At 47.6% G+C, this 16,483-nt stretch overlaps 1 long non-coding RNA gene across 2 annotated transcripts; it reads left to right on the top strand.

Annotated features, from left to right (window-relative positions):
• LOC139791900 (uncharacterized) lies at nucleotides 1-14,916 on the top strand. 2 transcript variants are annotated; one of them, XR_011724078.1, is made up of 3 exons: nucleotides 1-195; nucleotides 275-326; nucleotides 14,864-14,916. It is a non-coding gene; the product is annotated as an uncharacterized lncRNA (long non-coding RNA). The 2 variants fall into 2 exon arrangements; XR_011724077.1 differs by lacking the exon at nucleotides 14,864-14,916 and adding an exon at nucleotides 423-526 and having other exon boundaries at nucleotides 6-195.
• The last annotated feature ends 1,567 nt before the right edge of the window (nucleotides 14,917-16,483 follow it).

Genomic DNA, 16,483 nt, shown 5'->3' with positions numbered 1-16,483 from the left:
GTCTGTGCCTGTGAGTGTTTGGTTTGGAGCTGCCCTGCCTGCTGTGTAGGATCAGGGGCCGTGGGAAGTGCCATTAACTGACCGACTCGGTGCTGAGCAGCTTCCCAGTGATTTGCATAATCCTGTTTTTCAGATCCCACGTGTCAATGACCATCAAGAAACAGATGGAGGAGGAGAGGAGGCTGCCATCCGAAGGTTGGTCAGGGTGTGCAGTCGGTGGGAAGGTGCCTCCTTTGGCTGCTTGACCGCATTATGGTTTGTTGTCATTTTGAAGGCGGAAGCGGCAAGCAAAGCGGGATACGGGCACCGGAGGTGGCTGTGGCAAGGTGAGCAAAGGCTGGTGGGCTGGAGGAGCAGTTATTCTCAGGTGTTGTTTTATTGGTTGGTCACGAACATCCCTTGTTGTTTGTGTTTTTTTTCAGGTGCACTCCTAACCTTGTTTTGGCACCCCAAAGAGATGGCAGGCAGATGGGTGAGAGGCCGAGGTAAAGGAGCAGGAGATGGACGTCGCGGTGGCCTGGGTGGTGTTTGGGGCAATATCTCAGCGTGTGCCTTTTGCTTTGACTTTTGCAGGTGTCACACGCAGTGCTGAAGTGACAAAGCCACATCTTGAGGAACAGTTGGAGAAGGTGAGATGTCTGTGGGCTGGGTCAGCCATGTATTAATGTCAACTCTGTTAAAGGTTTCCCTTATGTTTCAGGTGCTGTGCGTGCCACCTTTGGAACCGGATGAGCATTGAAGGTGAGCTGGGGTTGTAGAGAGTGGGTTCATGGAGCTGGTGAGTACTGATCAGCAGAACAGTAACTCTTTCTCTTGGTCTTTTAGGTGCCCAAAGCAGTGGTGGACACAGCATTCGACTCTGGATCGAGTAGGTGAGTGGAACTGGGTGGGGCCCTTTTGAGGCGGTGGGTGTAGTATAAGCGGTTGTTGATGGCTGAAGCGCACCTTATTGGTGACACCATTTCCGATTTTCCTTTCTTTCTGATTGCAGGGGATGAAGAGGAACGTGCCCATCAGACAGCGTGGTGTTTTGCTGGACATAGATCCAAAACCACCATCCCTCAGGAAGATAAGTTGAGGGACTGAGCTGAAGTGCTGAGGTTGGGAGTTGTTGCAGAAGGGATTTGGAAGTTTTCTGAGCAAAGGCTGGTGTGGGCTGCCTGTTGATTGGGGCAATATCTCAGCATGCGGGTTTTGCTTTGACTTTTGCAGGTGCCACACAAAGCCACGTATTGAGCAGTTGGAGAAGGTGAGATGGTTGCGGGCTGGCTCATCCAGAGATTTTACTTCAGCTAGGTTAAGGGTTTCCCTTTGTTTTTGCAGGTGCTGCGCTTGCCACCTTTGGAGCCAGAAGAGCGCTGGAGGTGAGACGGGATGGTAATGAGGAGGCTTGATCTGACAAGCAGAATAGGAATTGTGTCTCCTGGTGTTTCAGGTGCCAGAAGCGATGGTGGCCATAACATGTGGAAGGAGAAGGTGAGCAGGGCAAGTTGGGGCTTATGGGGAGCGTGTGGAAGGGGTTGGTATTTAGCTGACGTCCTATTTCTGGTGCTATTGCCGTTTGTTATTGCAGATGACGAGGAGGAACTTTGTGGTTTTGGGAAGATCCCCGTCAGCCGATGTGGGTTACTTTTCTGTCCGGTGCTTCAAAGCCCCAGCTGTTTGAAAGGTAAGAGAAAGGGAGGATGGTTGGGGAGGGTCTGTGTAGAGGGGTCAAGGTTAGGAATCGCTGGCTCGGGTTTTAAAGTTACTGTAGGGGAGCGAGCTGTCCAGCAGCGGTGCCCTTTGGGTGGTTGATGGGAGCCTGTCCCTCCCTGGCATGATGCTAGCAAGTTCCAGGAACTGAATGAGCGTTGGAGGTGAGGTGGTAGTGCAGGGCTTGTGGAGCTAGTGTCTTCTCTCAAGCAGAACAATAGTTTTGTGCCTTTTAGGTGCCCTGAATGACGATGCCTACAGCATCCAACTCTGGAAAGCGTGGTCGAGTGGGACTTTGCAGGGCTCTTCTGCAAAGCCAGAACCTTTGGAAGGGAACGGGGCTGGCTGACGCTGGACTTATCGCTGAATATTCTGGTAGGTGTTTTGGTGTTGTGGTTATGTGTGTGGAGTTTTTTTCTTTGCTTGTTTTGGTGTGACTTTTTTTTTTTTTAATGCAGGTGGCAAAGGGGAACCTTGCAAGTTGAGGATTATCCTAGGCCGCTCCTGTCTATTTTCCTGGCTAACGACGACTTTGGAGAGCCAGTCCTCTGAAAGATAAGTTGGGGGACCAGTGGTGTAGAGGGGTCAAGGCTGGTGGGAGTTGTGGAAGGGGTTTTGAAGTTAGTGTAGGGGAGAGGGCAGTCTGGGAGCAGGCTCCTTTGGTCAGGTGAAGGAAGTGGGTTAATTTCTGATGTGATGCCAGTGCGGGCAGGGCAGCTCCAGCCTTGGTGTGTGGTGGTGTGTAGTTTGTGTTGTATGTCTTTGTCTTAAAGCTTTCTCAGGCCTTGATGTCCTCTCAGAGCAAGTCCTGCATCTTGGGCATCATCCCTGGCAGGCCTTTACTCATCAGTACTAGTCAGCAGCATCTTCTTCTTGCGTGACAACTTTGAAGCGTAGATAAGTCTTTCATCTGGGAAGTTTCCTGTTGGTCATCTTCTGAAACATCATCTCCAATGGCATCAGTATCATCTGTGGTCGTGGATTTTCCTAGAGTGGGACTTTGTTCCCCGCATCCTCGTGTCATCAGGTCTTGAAGCCCGGGTTCTTTGGCATCCCTTGATTCAGCCTCTCGTTTTGCAGTTGCATCGCCGTAGGTCTCCTTGCCCAACAGTCTTGGATCCCAGAGATATTCTTTTTGCTTGGTGTTCTCTTGAGATCGAGTCTTGTGATTTGGAGGGCTGTGTCTGGAGTTGGTCTGAGTGTTTGGCTTGGAGCTGCCCTTCCCGGAGTTGTAGGGTTAGGGTTTGCTGGAAGAGCCATAACTGAATAGTTCAGCTGTTGGGCAGTGTTCCAGTGACTTGTGTATCACTGTTTTTCAGATCCCGTGTGACAAGGATGTACATGAAAGAGCGGGAGGAGAGAAGAGCGCCATCCAAAGGTTAGTCAGTGTTGGAGTGAAGGTCCCTCTCCTGGCTACCTGACCACATTATGGTTTGTTTGTCCTTTTGAAGGTGAGAGCAGCCAAGGAAGCAGAATATCTGTTCCGGAGGTGGCTCTGGCAAGGTGAGCAAAGGCCGGTGTGCTGGAGGAGCAGTTATTTCTCGGGTGTTTTATTGTTGTTGAAGGCATTGGCATCCCCTGTTTTTTGTGTTTTCCAGGTGTCCTCCGAACCTACTTTTGGCACCCCACGAGGATGGCAGGCAGATGGGTGAGAGGCTGAGGTACTACCTCAGCATGTTCCTTTTGCTTTGACTTTTGCAGGTGCCACAACCATCCTTGTAGGGACAAAGACACACATTTAGGAGCGGTTGGAGAAGGTGAGATGGTGGTGGGCTGGGTCAGCCATGTATTTTACATCAAGTCACTTAAACGTTTCCTTTTGTTTTTGCAGGCGCTGCGTGTGCCACCTTTGGAACCGGCTGAGCGTTGAAGTTGAGTTGAGTTGGTAGCGAGGGGTTCGTGGGGCTGGTGACTTCTGATCAGCAGAACAGGAACTCTTTCTCTCGGTGTTTCAGGTGCTCCAAGCGACGGTGGCGATAGCGTTCAACTCTGGAAGGAGAAGGTGCGTGGTATACCATGGGGCTCCCTCGAGGAGGTGAGTGCAGCGGAAGTAGCGTGCGTTGGCTTAGGTGGGACTTGTGCCAGCGCTGTTTGTGATCTGTGGGTTGTGTTTTTTCCTTTTTTACGTCTAGGGGATGAAGAGGAACCGTGCGACTGGAAGCACATCCCAGTCAAGCAATGTGGTTTTCGTTACTGACCATGGCTTTGTGCTGCTGTCGATCTTGAAGATAAGTTGAGAGCCCAGGGGTGGGTGGGGAGGGGCTGAGCAGAGGAGTCGAGGCTGGGAATTGCAGGTGGTGTTTTGAAGTTAGCGTAGGGGAGAGGGTTGTCTGGGAGCGGCACCCTTTGGGTGGGTGAAGGAACAGGTTACTTTCCAGTATGATTCCAGCGTGGGCAGGGCAGCTCCAGCTTCGGTGTGTGGGGTTGTGTGTTTTGTGTTGTCAGTCTTTGCTGTCTTAGAGCTTCCTGAGGCCTTGATGGTCCTCTGTGTCCTCACAGAGCAAGTCCTGCATCTTGGGCATCCTCCCGGGAAAGCCTTTCCTGATCAGCACAGCGCTGATCAGCAGCGTGTTATTCCGCACGACGAGTCTAAATTGCAGATCGGTTTCTTGATGGCTGTCTTCTGCAACGTCATTCTCAATTGCATTGTCATCTGATCTCTGTCCACCCAGTTTCCCTGAGGGGGACTCATTCCCCGCATCCGTGCGTCCTCAGGTCTCGAAGGCGGTTTCTTGGGCATCCGTCGCTTCGTTCCCTCGCTTTGCAGACGCACCGCTGTAGGTCTTATTGCCCAAAAGTCTTGGGTTCCAGAGTCCCTCACAGGACAAGTAATATTGAACATCATCCCCATGGTGTTGAACACATTTAGTCATCATCATCATAGTGCCATCTGGATCCTTCTTGTCTTGCATCTTGCAAATTTCTTGATAGGCATCTTTTGTAATCTTCTTTATGAACGATTGAGCATCTCTGGTCATAAATTTTCCACATTTGCGACCTTGTCTCTGCATCCTTAGGTCTTGATGCTAGTCTTCTTGTACATCTGATATGTTATTTTGAAGAGTAATTATTGTAAGGGGAAGTGTTCTATGACCCTTGATGTCACCATGGGGCCTCCTTGCCTCACCCTTGCATCCCTGTAGATCTTCTTGGCCAACTTCTTGGAGCCCAGAGTAATTCTTTTTGGGAGTTTTCTATTAATGTTTAATCTTGTAGTTTGCAGTGGTGTGTCTTGGGTTGGTCTGTGTTTGTGTGTTTGGCCTGGGGCTGCTCTGCCCAGATTGTAGAGTTGGGGATATTGAAGAGCCATAAGGGTCTCTGGTGATGTTTGCCTTGAGTTTTTAGGCCACAATTTTACAGTGATCTTAGGTAGAGCAGCCATAGTCAGGCTGGGTGGGCAGTTGCTTTGATGGTGTTTGAAGGTGATGGGACCCTCATGAGAGGGTTTTTCCTGTGCAGCGCAGGACATCGACCCTCTCAGTAGTTAACGGTTGTATGTGTATGGGTTTAAAGTTTTGGGGCTGTGTTTATTAATGGCATGAGAGTAGTAATACTCTAGATGGGGTTCCTAACTGGGATGGAGATATCTGGAATTGTCTGTCCATTGTTCAGCATTCCAGTGACTTGTGTAACACTTTCTTTCAGATGCAAAGGACAAATATGCGCTTGTGAGAAGAAATGAGGGAGCAGAGTGCAGTCAGGTCAGTCAGTGTGTAGTGCTGGAGGGATTGTGCTTCTGGTAGCTACCTGATTACAGTGTGTGTTTAACTCATTTTGAAGGTAGAAGCAGTAAGCAAAGTGGGATAGTCACTGAAGGTGACTGGGGTGAGGTGAGTGATGACTAGTGGGACCAAAGAGCAGTTATTTTTTAGATGTGTTGTTGAAGTTCGAAGCATCAGTTGATGTTTATAGGTTCTATTGTAGTCACCATGTGACAACAAGAAAATTGCAGAGGCTGGGTATGCAAATTGGCAAGGTAAAGGAGTAAGAGATGGGAATTGTTGCAGGCAGGGTGCTGTTTGAGGCAGCATCTTGGTACATTCCTTTTGTTTTTTGCAAATATCCTAAGCAGGCTCACTGGGACAAAGCTGCTAACTATAGCAAGTAGTCCGAGGCAAGGTCAGTGTCAAAGAGCAGAGAATAATGTGGCTACTCAGTGAAGCAGTTACTTTTTTGCATGAACTTTGTAGGCCACTTTTGGGACTGGATGAGCATTTGAGGTGAGCTGGGGTAGTAGCGAGGATGAACATGGAGCCGGTGACTTCCTTCAAGTATACCTGTCATTTTGTCTCTTGGTGTAGCTTGGGTTCTACAAACAATGACAGATGCAGTATCTGGCATCGAATGGGTACAGAGCAGGTGAGGGGAAGCCCATGGTGCTAATCACAGAATTACCTCTATTAGAAAAGACCTTCAAGATCATAGAGTCCAACCATTAACCTTACACTGACAAGAACTTAAGCCATATCCCTAAGTTAAGCTATTTCTATATGACTTGGGGGGTGTCTTTAGGGATGATGAGTACTTCAAGGGATGGTGAAGGAGGTTGTCGCAGAAGAGGTTTGCCAACCCATAGGATTCTTCCGGATGCTTCCTGCTGGCACTCTGCTTTTGCTTTTTTTTTTTTTTTTTTTTTTTTTTTTTTTTTTTTTTTTTTGATGAAGTCAAGCCTGGTGATTGCAGAAATATACCAGTTACCTGATGTGCCTTTTCTTGAGGAAGGAATCTGATCCCTGGCCTGCTGCAAGCTAAGCTGGGAGACCAGGAACAACTGCCCTTCAGCATGAATATAGATAGAAGATGGGAAGAGAGAGTCCAAAACAGAAATGCCTCTCATTCAAAGATGTTGCATTTTGGAAACTCCCCATCAGAGCAGATCCCAAAAGAGTCTGCGGAAGTCACCAGCAACAAGACTCTTTCCTCCTCCTTCAAAAAAAGAGAAAGTCATTCTCAAGATGGAAGCACAGCACATCTTTCTCAAGTTGATGGTGTTTCTGGCTTTGTGGGTCACAATTGCAGCAGTTGAGATGATGAAAATGCATTCCTCTGCACGTTTTGGTACATCCAGATGTATTAACAAATCAGAGAGTCCTTTTTGGTAAGTTTATATACTGCAGCAGTGGGGATTTGTTTGACTCCTGCAGTTTTACCCTCCCTTCTCCCCATCATCCTTCAAAAATTAAAGCCAAAGAGTTATCACAGACTTTTTTTGTATCATAAATGTAACAAAAACAGTTGTGTAAAGTACGAACTGCATTGTTTAGACGCTAACAGCCCCTGCTAACATGCTTTAGATCTCGTATTACCTAGTTTAGCTAATTATCTATTCTAAATCTTTGAACAGAGAGACAGCTGGATGCTGCTGGTGTTTTGATGGAGTGCTCTGAAGTACTATGTTTCTGTCTCCCTCTAAATGGGATATTTCCCTGGGGGTTTGGTAGCATCTCCTTTGGGCAGCTATCTCGGTTGTGTAACACACAAAAAATTCCTGGTCAAATTATCCCTGTGTTTGAGATAGAAAATGTAATGGTATCAGTGAACAGTTGTACAAGTTACATAAATGCAGAAAGGAAGTGAAATACTTGCCTATAGAAGTATTTAAATAGCATATGTATGAACATGTGGACACCTCGTGAGCAGATGGTGAATTTATTTTTTTACTTTCAGGAGTCATTTTTTACTTTCAGCTTTGTCTAAGCAGCATGCAGCGCCACTATTGCGGCAGCGTGTGTGTAGGTGTCTCTCGTGATACAAGTAGAGGCAGCCATACAGGGTTCTCTACCCCAGCAGTGGAATAAGGAAGGATGGAAGCTTTTTCTGCCCCCAGCAAGAGCGTTGCTTTGATGTTACGCATGTAATGACAAATCCTGTCTAATAGTCTTCATAGATGTGTTTTAAGCACTGGAGTTACAGTGGGGAGGGGTAAAGGGCTGTGAGGGCTGTCAGGGTGTCTGGTAGAGGTGAGGGGGGAGTGTGGGACCAGGAGGGACGGGGGATATTTTGCTCCAGGGATTCTGTGTGAGTGCATCAAAGCTGATGTATAGGTCAAAGCAGATATTAGATGTGTAAATGGGTATTTAAATGCTTGCTGGCTTGCTGACAGACACCAGTCCTCCAGCAACTGGAAACAGCATGTGAAGCAGCCAAACAAACTCTCTATTTTGGACCTTTAGAAACCGGATGTTCCCCATTACTCAGCTGCACTCTATGTTCTTTTTTTGTCCTCGTGTAACCAGAAGGAGCCAGACAGTCAGCTGCTCACTGTTCTCTGTAGTGAAATGAGGCAACCAGGTGCCACTAATTGCCAGGTAGTGGGCATGAGCTTGTGTTAAACCCACCTGTGCCTGATTAGGGCAGGCCCCAACTGCGCATGAGCAGGATTAGGGGGCCAATAAAAGGTGAGGCCTGGAGCACAATCTCACCCAGCTCATTCCTGAGCAAGCCAGGAGATAGGTTAGCTGATTCCAGAGCAGTAGCTCTGAGCCAGGCTCGGCAACCCTGAGGGCAATAAACTCAGAGCACTATTCGTGAGTTTCTGCTGAAACGCCTGTTTGGACCTCGGAGCGCCGTGCCCTAAGAGAGGTTCGTCTTGCAACAGTTCTCTCTTTTGGTCCTCCAGCAACAAGGTAAGATGGGGCTTAATGGATAAGAGGTAATGGAGAAATTCTGATTGGACATAAGAAGTTCATTTTTCACCATGTGGACAGTAAAAGATTGGAATGGTCTCCCAGGAGAAGCAGTAGATTCCTCCCGTTGTAGAAAGTGTTAAGACATCGAATCCATAGTATTAGGTAGAGGGATGGACCAGATGGTCTTTGAGGGCCCCTTCCAACACGAGTGATTAAATGAATCTATGAAGTAAGAGAGAAAATTGACAGGTTTTGGCGAAGATCAGAGGATCTCCCAGATGGTGTGTTTCTACGCTCAGGGGACATTGGGGGCTCTTAAATTTTTAACTTGCAGTTTGTCCGATTTCCGGAGACTCATTTGTAGTTTTTCGTTAAAAAGATGGCCAACTTCCGGTAACATAATGGCCGGCTTCCGGAGACTCATTTGTAGTTTTCCGGTAAAAAGATGGCCGACTTCCGGTAACAAAATGGCCGACTTCCGGTGACTCATTTGTAGTTTTTCGCTAAAAAGATGGCCAACTTCCGGTAACAAGATGGCCGACTTCCGGTGACTCATTTGTAGTTTTCCGGTAACAAGATGGCGGACTTCCGGCACCAAGACGGCCGACTTCTGGAGACTCATTTGTAGTTTTCCGGTAAAAAGATGGCCGACTTCCGGTAACAAAATGGCCGACTTCCGGTGACTCATTTGTAGTTTTTCGCTAAAAAGATGGCCGACTTCCGGTAACAAAATGGCCGACTTCCGGAGACTTTTGTAGTTTTCCGGTAAAAAAATGGCCGACTTCCGGTAGCAAAATGGCCGACTTCCGGAGACTCATTTGTAGTTTTTCGCTAAAAAGATGGCCGACTTCCGGTAACAAAATGGCCGACTTCCGGAGACTCATTTCTAGTTTTCCGGTAAAAAGATTGCCAACTTCCGGTAGCAAAATGGCCGACTTCCGGAGACTCATTTGTAGTTTTTCGCTAAAAAGATGGCAGACTTCCGGTAACAAGATGGCCGACTTCCGGAGACTCTTTTGTAGTTTTCCGGTAAAAAAATGGCCGACTTCCGGTAACAAAATGGCCGACTTCCGGAGACTCATTTGTAGTTTTCCGGTAGAAAGATGGCCGACTTTCGGTGACAAGATGGCCGACTTCCGGAGACTCATTTGTAGTTTTCCGGTAAAAAAATGACCGACTTCCGGTAACAAAATGGCCGTTTTCCGGAGACTCATTTGTAGTTTTCCGGTAAAAAATGGCCGACTTCCGGTAACAAAATGGCCGACTTCCGGAGACTCATTTGTAGTTTTCCGGTAGAAAGATGGCCGACTTCCAGTGACAAGATGGCCGGCTTCCGGAGACTCTTTTGTAGTTTTCCGGTAAAAAATGACTGACTTCCGGTAACAAAATGGCCGACTTCCGGTGACTCATTCGTAGTTTTCCGGTAGAAAGATGGCCGACTTCCGGTGACAAGATGGCCGACTTCCGGAGACTCATTTGTAGTTTTCCGGTAAAAAGACGGCCGACTTCCGGTAACAAAATGGCCGTTTTCCGGAGACTCATTTGTAGTTTTTCGCTCAAAAGATGCCCGACTGCCCGTCAATGGTTTTGTATCTTCTTATATTCAGTGCGTGGCAGCGTGTATTGCGGTGTTCAATTCTTAGCAGTCATCGGATTGTTTCGTTTTTGGAGACAGTGCATCTGACACGTAGGACCAATCTTAACCCTGTTATGTGAGGTAACAAGGGAAAAGTGTGAGTTTGCAGAAGTGAACAGCACAGTGATTTGGAATTAACAGAAGAGGCTTAACAAAAGGTTTTGGATTTATGATCCTCACAAATAAGAAGAGATCTCAAACAAATCTGTAAACGGGTTACACAGAACTTGGAGCCCGGGGGAGAAAATTACCAGAAGCAGAAAACAACTCCACTTTGAGAGTTATCAGTGTTATAAATTACTGACTCAATATTCTGTTAATAGTTTAATTTAATTAATAAAATTGCAATAAGCAAAACAGCGCTGGGTGCGTGGGGAGTCTCCACTCCACTCGCACACATGCCTTAAAGTTTAATCTTTTATCTTACATTCCATACCTTAATACATGTTCATAACTATTCTAGTACATATTCATGACTGTTCTAGGAATAGGCTGGATTATGTTTATTAGTTCTTGGGAGAAGCAGGCCTTCAAAGGCGCATGCCCGCTTTATCTCTGGGGATCTTTTTGACCCCCATCTGGTGGTCGTTGGATGAAGTCAACGTCTGCCTCAGTTTCCCCTCTCGTTACCCTTCGATTCCGCACATGCGCTCCTTCCCTCTTTCCTGTGCAACGCTCTGCAGTCAGCAGTAAAACCACCTTAAATTGCAACGCTATGTGGTGAGCAGAAAAATCAGCTTAGATTAGCGGGATGTACATTGTAGTGTTTTCAGGGCACAGAAACTGTGGATGTCTTGTATCTTGTTCCCTTAAGCTTTGTAGTTACGCAAAGAACAGTTATATTTCATTTTAACGAATTCCTACGTTTGCATATTTCACAATGTTGAAGACAGATATATTATTAGTACTCTCAAAGTTGGGTTAGCAAACACTTTATAATTATTTAACATGAATTCACAAACACATCTACTACATTAGCACATTTTTGGGCTGCGCTAGAACTAGAACCACTCACAGTAGGATATAAAGCGGCTCTGTCTGCCATAATTCCTATCATGCAATGGGTCAAATATATTCAAGATAGAGCCAAAGTGGGAGGCTATGGTGTGGCTGCCTTCCACTAGCAGCTAGCCACTGCCCCCCATGAATAATCAAGAAGTAAACCCTGATTTTGCACTCAAAAATGAATCTTTAATGAGGTTTGGAAAAAACTTGGATCTATTAACTCATCCTGAGACGGAGCACATTTGGTTTACTGGGAGATCAGCTAAGTATGTAGGAGGAAAAAGGTTTGTGAAAGCAGTACCTTACCCTCCCCATTCTGAGAAATTTTTTTCAAACCACGAGAGAGTGCAAAAGCAGCCAATATACCAAACTGCCCAGGCAGATATTTTAGGTAACCACCAGTAACATGTCTAGGGGAGATAGTTTAGGCAGCCCTACGATCTGCGACTTGGGCCCCAGCCAGGCCCCGGTTTCGGTCGTTAGGGGGCGTAAGACCGGACGTTTTCACGTTAAGAAAAGCTCAAGCCCTTTGGACTAGCGGCAACGGGATACTCGAAAAACTGGACCTTTTCTGGCGTCCTCACCTACAAAAGGACGCACCGTGTAGGATTTCCCAACTGCTGGGAAGGGTTCTCCGTGTCCTCGTAACAACCAGGGCTCCCCAGCAACCGCAGATCCAGGGAAAGTCGAATCATTACGGCAATCGGCGACACGTCTTTCTTACTCTTTATCGCTGCGTCTGTATAGTAACAATTACACGAGCTGGTGTGTTTTGCTTTGACTTTGCTATCGCACTTCAGTTTTGTTGTTTGTTTCTGCACTTGTTCTCTTATAATTTAATACATCAGTAAATATAAACTAACTTCTTTATTTGAGTGCCTGTGTCTTTTGCGCTGACCCCGCCCATCTGGCAAAGTATCATATTAAGTAGTAGACATATATAGACCTCAGGACAGTCTCAACTGTCCTCGAAATCTAGTGAAACCGATGCCACATGAAACACCAAAGACAGACTAATAGAAAAGCAGCGCAGCAAGCCCCTCCCCCCTCGAGAGCCAGATAAGTCCACAGGACACGGAGACGGCAAAACGAAAGGTGAATTTCAGGAATTAGAGTTCCATATGGAGACCAGGAAGCAAACGGATCAATTTATTTCGAGATGGCAGCAAACCGTCAGAACTTCAGGTTCAGATGAAACAACCAGTGAAATCTAAGGCACATGCAGCAGAGCCAAGAGACCAATCACCCTGGGGTAAGATGCATTTTAAAGAAACCCTTTATACAACGGGACGGGTGCACATCATGCAGAAAGGTAGCGAGGTATTAAAAGGCAGAGACAAAATACACCAACTCTGGGGCAGAGGGAGAGTATGAACTCCGCTTTACTGCCAGGGGCAAAGACCACATCCAGCCACACCCAGGGTCCTCTCCGAGGAAGCGTTCAGAAAGGGACGGGGGTCCGGTCTCCCCCTCAAGACTCTGCCAGAGGGTCTTCCCGGACTCTTCTTCAACATTATTGCCCATCAGAGCCCTCTCATTCAGGGCACTGCTCCTTTCGAGACCATCCTCACGCCGCCCCACACCCTTCGATCTCTGCGGTGCTTTTTTTAGCTCTCTTACTGAGACAAAATCCTTCTTCAGGCTCTCTTTGCAGCCCAGAACCCTTCCTTCATTTGTTGTGATCTTAGACATCTGTTCAGTCCCTCAGCCCCCGAGGACATCCGTACATCAACTGGACACGTACGGTTTTCCCTCGTGTCCCAGAGCCGCCTTTTACCTCTCTCACAGCACCCTTCTCTCACCACCACACCTCCGGAGGCCAACCTCACGCCCCCCGTCGGCGTCCCACAGCCACCTTCCGGCTCCGTTGCGCATTTTACGCCTTTTTCGCTCCACGAGAAGCTCTTCTGACGCCGCCTGTCATTCGGTTCCCAACATCCCAGGGTCGCCTGTACTCTATTAAAATCCCCTCCAGACTGCTGCTTGTGCCCCTCAGCTTTCTTCAGTGTCTTCGATCCAAAAATGACCCCTCTAACAGAATACTGCCTTCCAGCTTGCCTTTAGTGCACTTTTAGCTTTGTTGCAGAGCTCTCACCCCTCTGAGTCTTTCAGGAGACTTTGTGAGTCCGTATCTATGACCCACCCCACTTGTTCTTTCCTCTTTTCTGTCTAATCCAAGCCTCCAACGACCTTTACTCTGTTAAGGTTCCCTTTGGGTTGAATTCTTACCTGGTCATGTCGCTGAAGTAACAAGGAGAGAGAAAAAACCCCAAATTCCTCAGCCGGCATCACGGAGTTTCCCTGCTTGTCCCGCAAACTGAAGAAAGAGGAGAAAACTGACTGCTTCTCCTCTGGCTGCTTTTATACCTCGTGGTAATCGCCCCCTCCCCTTTCCCAGGGGATTGTGGGAAAAGCTGTGGGCGGCGCCTGTGGTATATAAGCCGCAGCCTTTGGCTAGGGGCTTCAGTCAGCTCTTGGGCTTCTCTGAGGTCAGAGCTCTCCTACTCCTGGAGCTGACTGCAGCTGTTGAGCTGTCTGGGCTGTTTGAGAAGACTCTTTAAGGTAAGAACTTTAAAACCACCGTAAGTTAGAGCTCTTTATAGCAAGAATATGCTTGCATGCAAATTTTTTTTGTTTCTATTTGTTAGTTTTTTTTTTTTCTACTTATTACTTTTTTTTTTTTTTTTTTTTTTTTTTTTTTTTTTTTTTTTTTAATGCAGTTGTTGAAGAGGAACCTTAAAACTGCAGGAACGTGCTAGTCAGACAGCGTGGTTTTGTTGCTGGACATAAATTTAGACCCACAGCCCTCTGAAAGCTAAGTACAGGAACTTGGTTGCAGAGGGGCTGAGGCTTGGAGTTGCAGGAGGGATTTTGAAGATGGCATCTGGGAGAGGGCTGTCTACAATTAGCCCCCTTTGAGTGGGTGAACAGAGCACGTTAGTTTCCAGCACAATGCTAGGGTGGGCAGGGCAGCTCCAGCCTTGGTGTGTGGGGTTGTGTATCTTGTGTTGTTTGTCTTTGTCTTAGAGCTTCCTCCAGTCTTGATGGTCTTCTCTGTGTCCTCACAGAGCAAGTCTCGCATCTTGGGCATCATCCCTGCAAAGCCTTTCCTGATCAGCACGGTACTGATCAGCAGCGTGTTATTCTGCACAATGAGTTTAAATTGCAGATCGGTCTCTTGACTTGGAAGTTTCTTGATGGTCGTCTTCCACAATGTCGTTCTCAATTGCATTGTCATCTGATCTCTGTCCATCCAGTTTCCCTGAGGGGGACTCATTCCCCACATCCTTGCATCCTCAGGTCTTGAAGGCGGCATCTCAGGCATCCGTCGCTTCGTTCCCTCGCTTTGCAGACGCATCGCTGTAGGTCTTATTGCCCAAAAGTCTTGGATTCCAGAGTCCCTGTTCTTGCTGCGAGTTTTATCTCGAGCTCAAGTCTTGTGACTCACGTGGCTGTGTCTTGGGTCAGTCTGTGCCTGTGAGTGTTTGGCTTGGAGCTGCCCTGCCTGCTGGGTAGGATCAGGGGCCACAGAAGCACCACAACCTGACCGACTCGGTGTTGAGCGGCGGTGCGGTAACTTGCGTAATCCTGTTTTTCAGATCCCGCAAGTCAAGGATGAGCGAGAAAGGGATGGAGGAGGAGACAAGGGAACCAGCTGAAGGTTAGTCAGGGTGTACAGTTGGCGGCAAGCTGCCTCCCTTGGCTACCTGACCACATTACGGTTTGTTGTCATTTTGAAGGTGGAAGCGGCGAGCGAAGCGGGGTACGGACACCAGAGGTGGCTGTGGCAAGGTGAGCGATGGCCGGTGGGCTGGAGGAGCAGTTATTCTCAGGTGTTGTATTATTGGTTGGTCATGAGCATCCCTTGTTGTTTTGTGGGGTTTTTTTTGTTTTTCAGGTGCCCTCCTAACCTCATCGTGGTACCCCAAAGAGATGGCAGACAGATGGGCGAGGGGCAAAGGTAATGGAGCAGGAGATAGATGTCACAGTGGCCTGGGTGTCGTTGGAGGCAATATCTCAGCGTGTGCCTTTTGCCTTGACTTTTGCAGGTGTCACACACAGTGCCGGAGTGCCAAAGCCGCGTCTTGAGGAACAGTTGGAGAAGGTGAGATGGCTGTGCGCAGAGTCGTTCACGTGTTTTATATCAACTCGGTTAAATGTTTCCTCTTTTTTTGCAGGCGGTGTGCCTCCTACTGTTGAGAACAGATGACTCTTAAAGGTGAGGTGGTACAGGGGGGGTTCATGAAGCTCGTGATGATCAATCATCAGAACAGTAACTGTCTCTTGTTCTTTTTAGGTGCCCAAAGCAGTGGTGTAGACAGGATTGAACTCTGGATCAAGAAGGGGAGAAGAATGCTGTGGGACTCTTCTGAGGCCTCTTTTTTGTAGTGTAAGTGTTTGGAGACAGCTGAAGCGGTCCTAACTGGTGACACGGATTCTGATTTTTTTCCTTTTTTTTTTTTTTTCTGATTGCAGATGGTGAACAGGAATGTGTGTACTGAAGGAACATGCCTGTCACGGAGTGGTGTTTGCTGCTGGACATAGATTCTGAACCCCAGCTCTCGGAAAGATAAGTCGAGGGACTGAATTGTTGGGGGGTTGAGGTTGGGAGTTGCCGGAGGGATTTTGAAGTTTGCTTTCTGGGAGAGGGCTGTCTGGGAGTAGCCCCCTTTGTGTGGATAAGCAGAGCGAGTTAGTTTCCAGCACGATGCTAGTGTGGGCAGGGCAGCTCCAGCCTTGGTGTCTGGGGTTGTGTGTTTTGTGTTGTCCATCTTCGTCTCGGCGCTTCCTCAGGCCTTGATGGTCTTCTGTGTGTCCTCACAGAACAAGTCCTGCGTCTTGGGCATCATCCCTGGAAAGCATTTCCTGGTCAGCAGCATCTTTTTCTTGTGTGACAGATGTAAACCATAGATAGGTCTTTCATCTTGGAAGTTTCTTGATGGTCATCTTCTGAAACATCATTGCCACCTGCATCAGCATCTCTGGTCTTAGATTTTCCCAGAGTGGGAATCGATCCACACGTCCTTGTGTCCTCAGGTCTTGAAGTCCATGTTTTTTGGCATCCATCGCTTCATCTCCTAGCTTCGCAGTCACATCGCCGTAGGTCTTCTTGCCAAGCAGTCTTGGATGCCGGAGATACGCTTCTTGCTTGGTGGTCTCTTGACATAGTCTCACGGTTTGCAGGGTTGTGTCTTGAGTTTGTGTTTGGGTTGGAGCTGCCCTGCCTGGAGTTGTAGGGTCAGGGTTTGTTGGAAGAGCCCTAAGGGAATATTCCAGCTGTTGAGCAGCATTTCAGTGACTTGCATAATACTGTTTTTCAGATGCCGTATGACAAAGACGAGCAGAAAAAGGCTGGAGGAGGCGAGAAAGATGCCACCTGAAGGTTAGTCAGTGTTTGGTGTTGGTGGGGAGGTGCTTTCAATATTTATTAGAATCCCTGAGATTAGTTGGATTTATTTCTTACAGATGCAGAAGTCCAGGACGTGGAACAAAAAGCAAAGCAGGTGGGTAGCTGAAT

Source organism: Heliangelus exortis, chromosome 2 (genome assembly GCF_036169615.1).
Source record: "Heliangelus exortis chromosome 2, bHelExo1.hap1, whole genome shotgun sequence".
Classification (NCBI taxonomy): Eukaryota; Metazoa; Chordata; class Aves; order Apodiformes; family Trochilidae; genus Heliangelus; species Heliangelus exortis.
The sequence above is the reverse complement of the archived record's forward strand: the minus strand, read 5'-3'. Positions and strand labels throughout refer to the sequence as shown.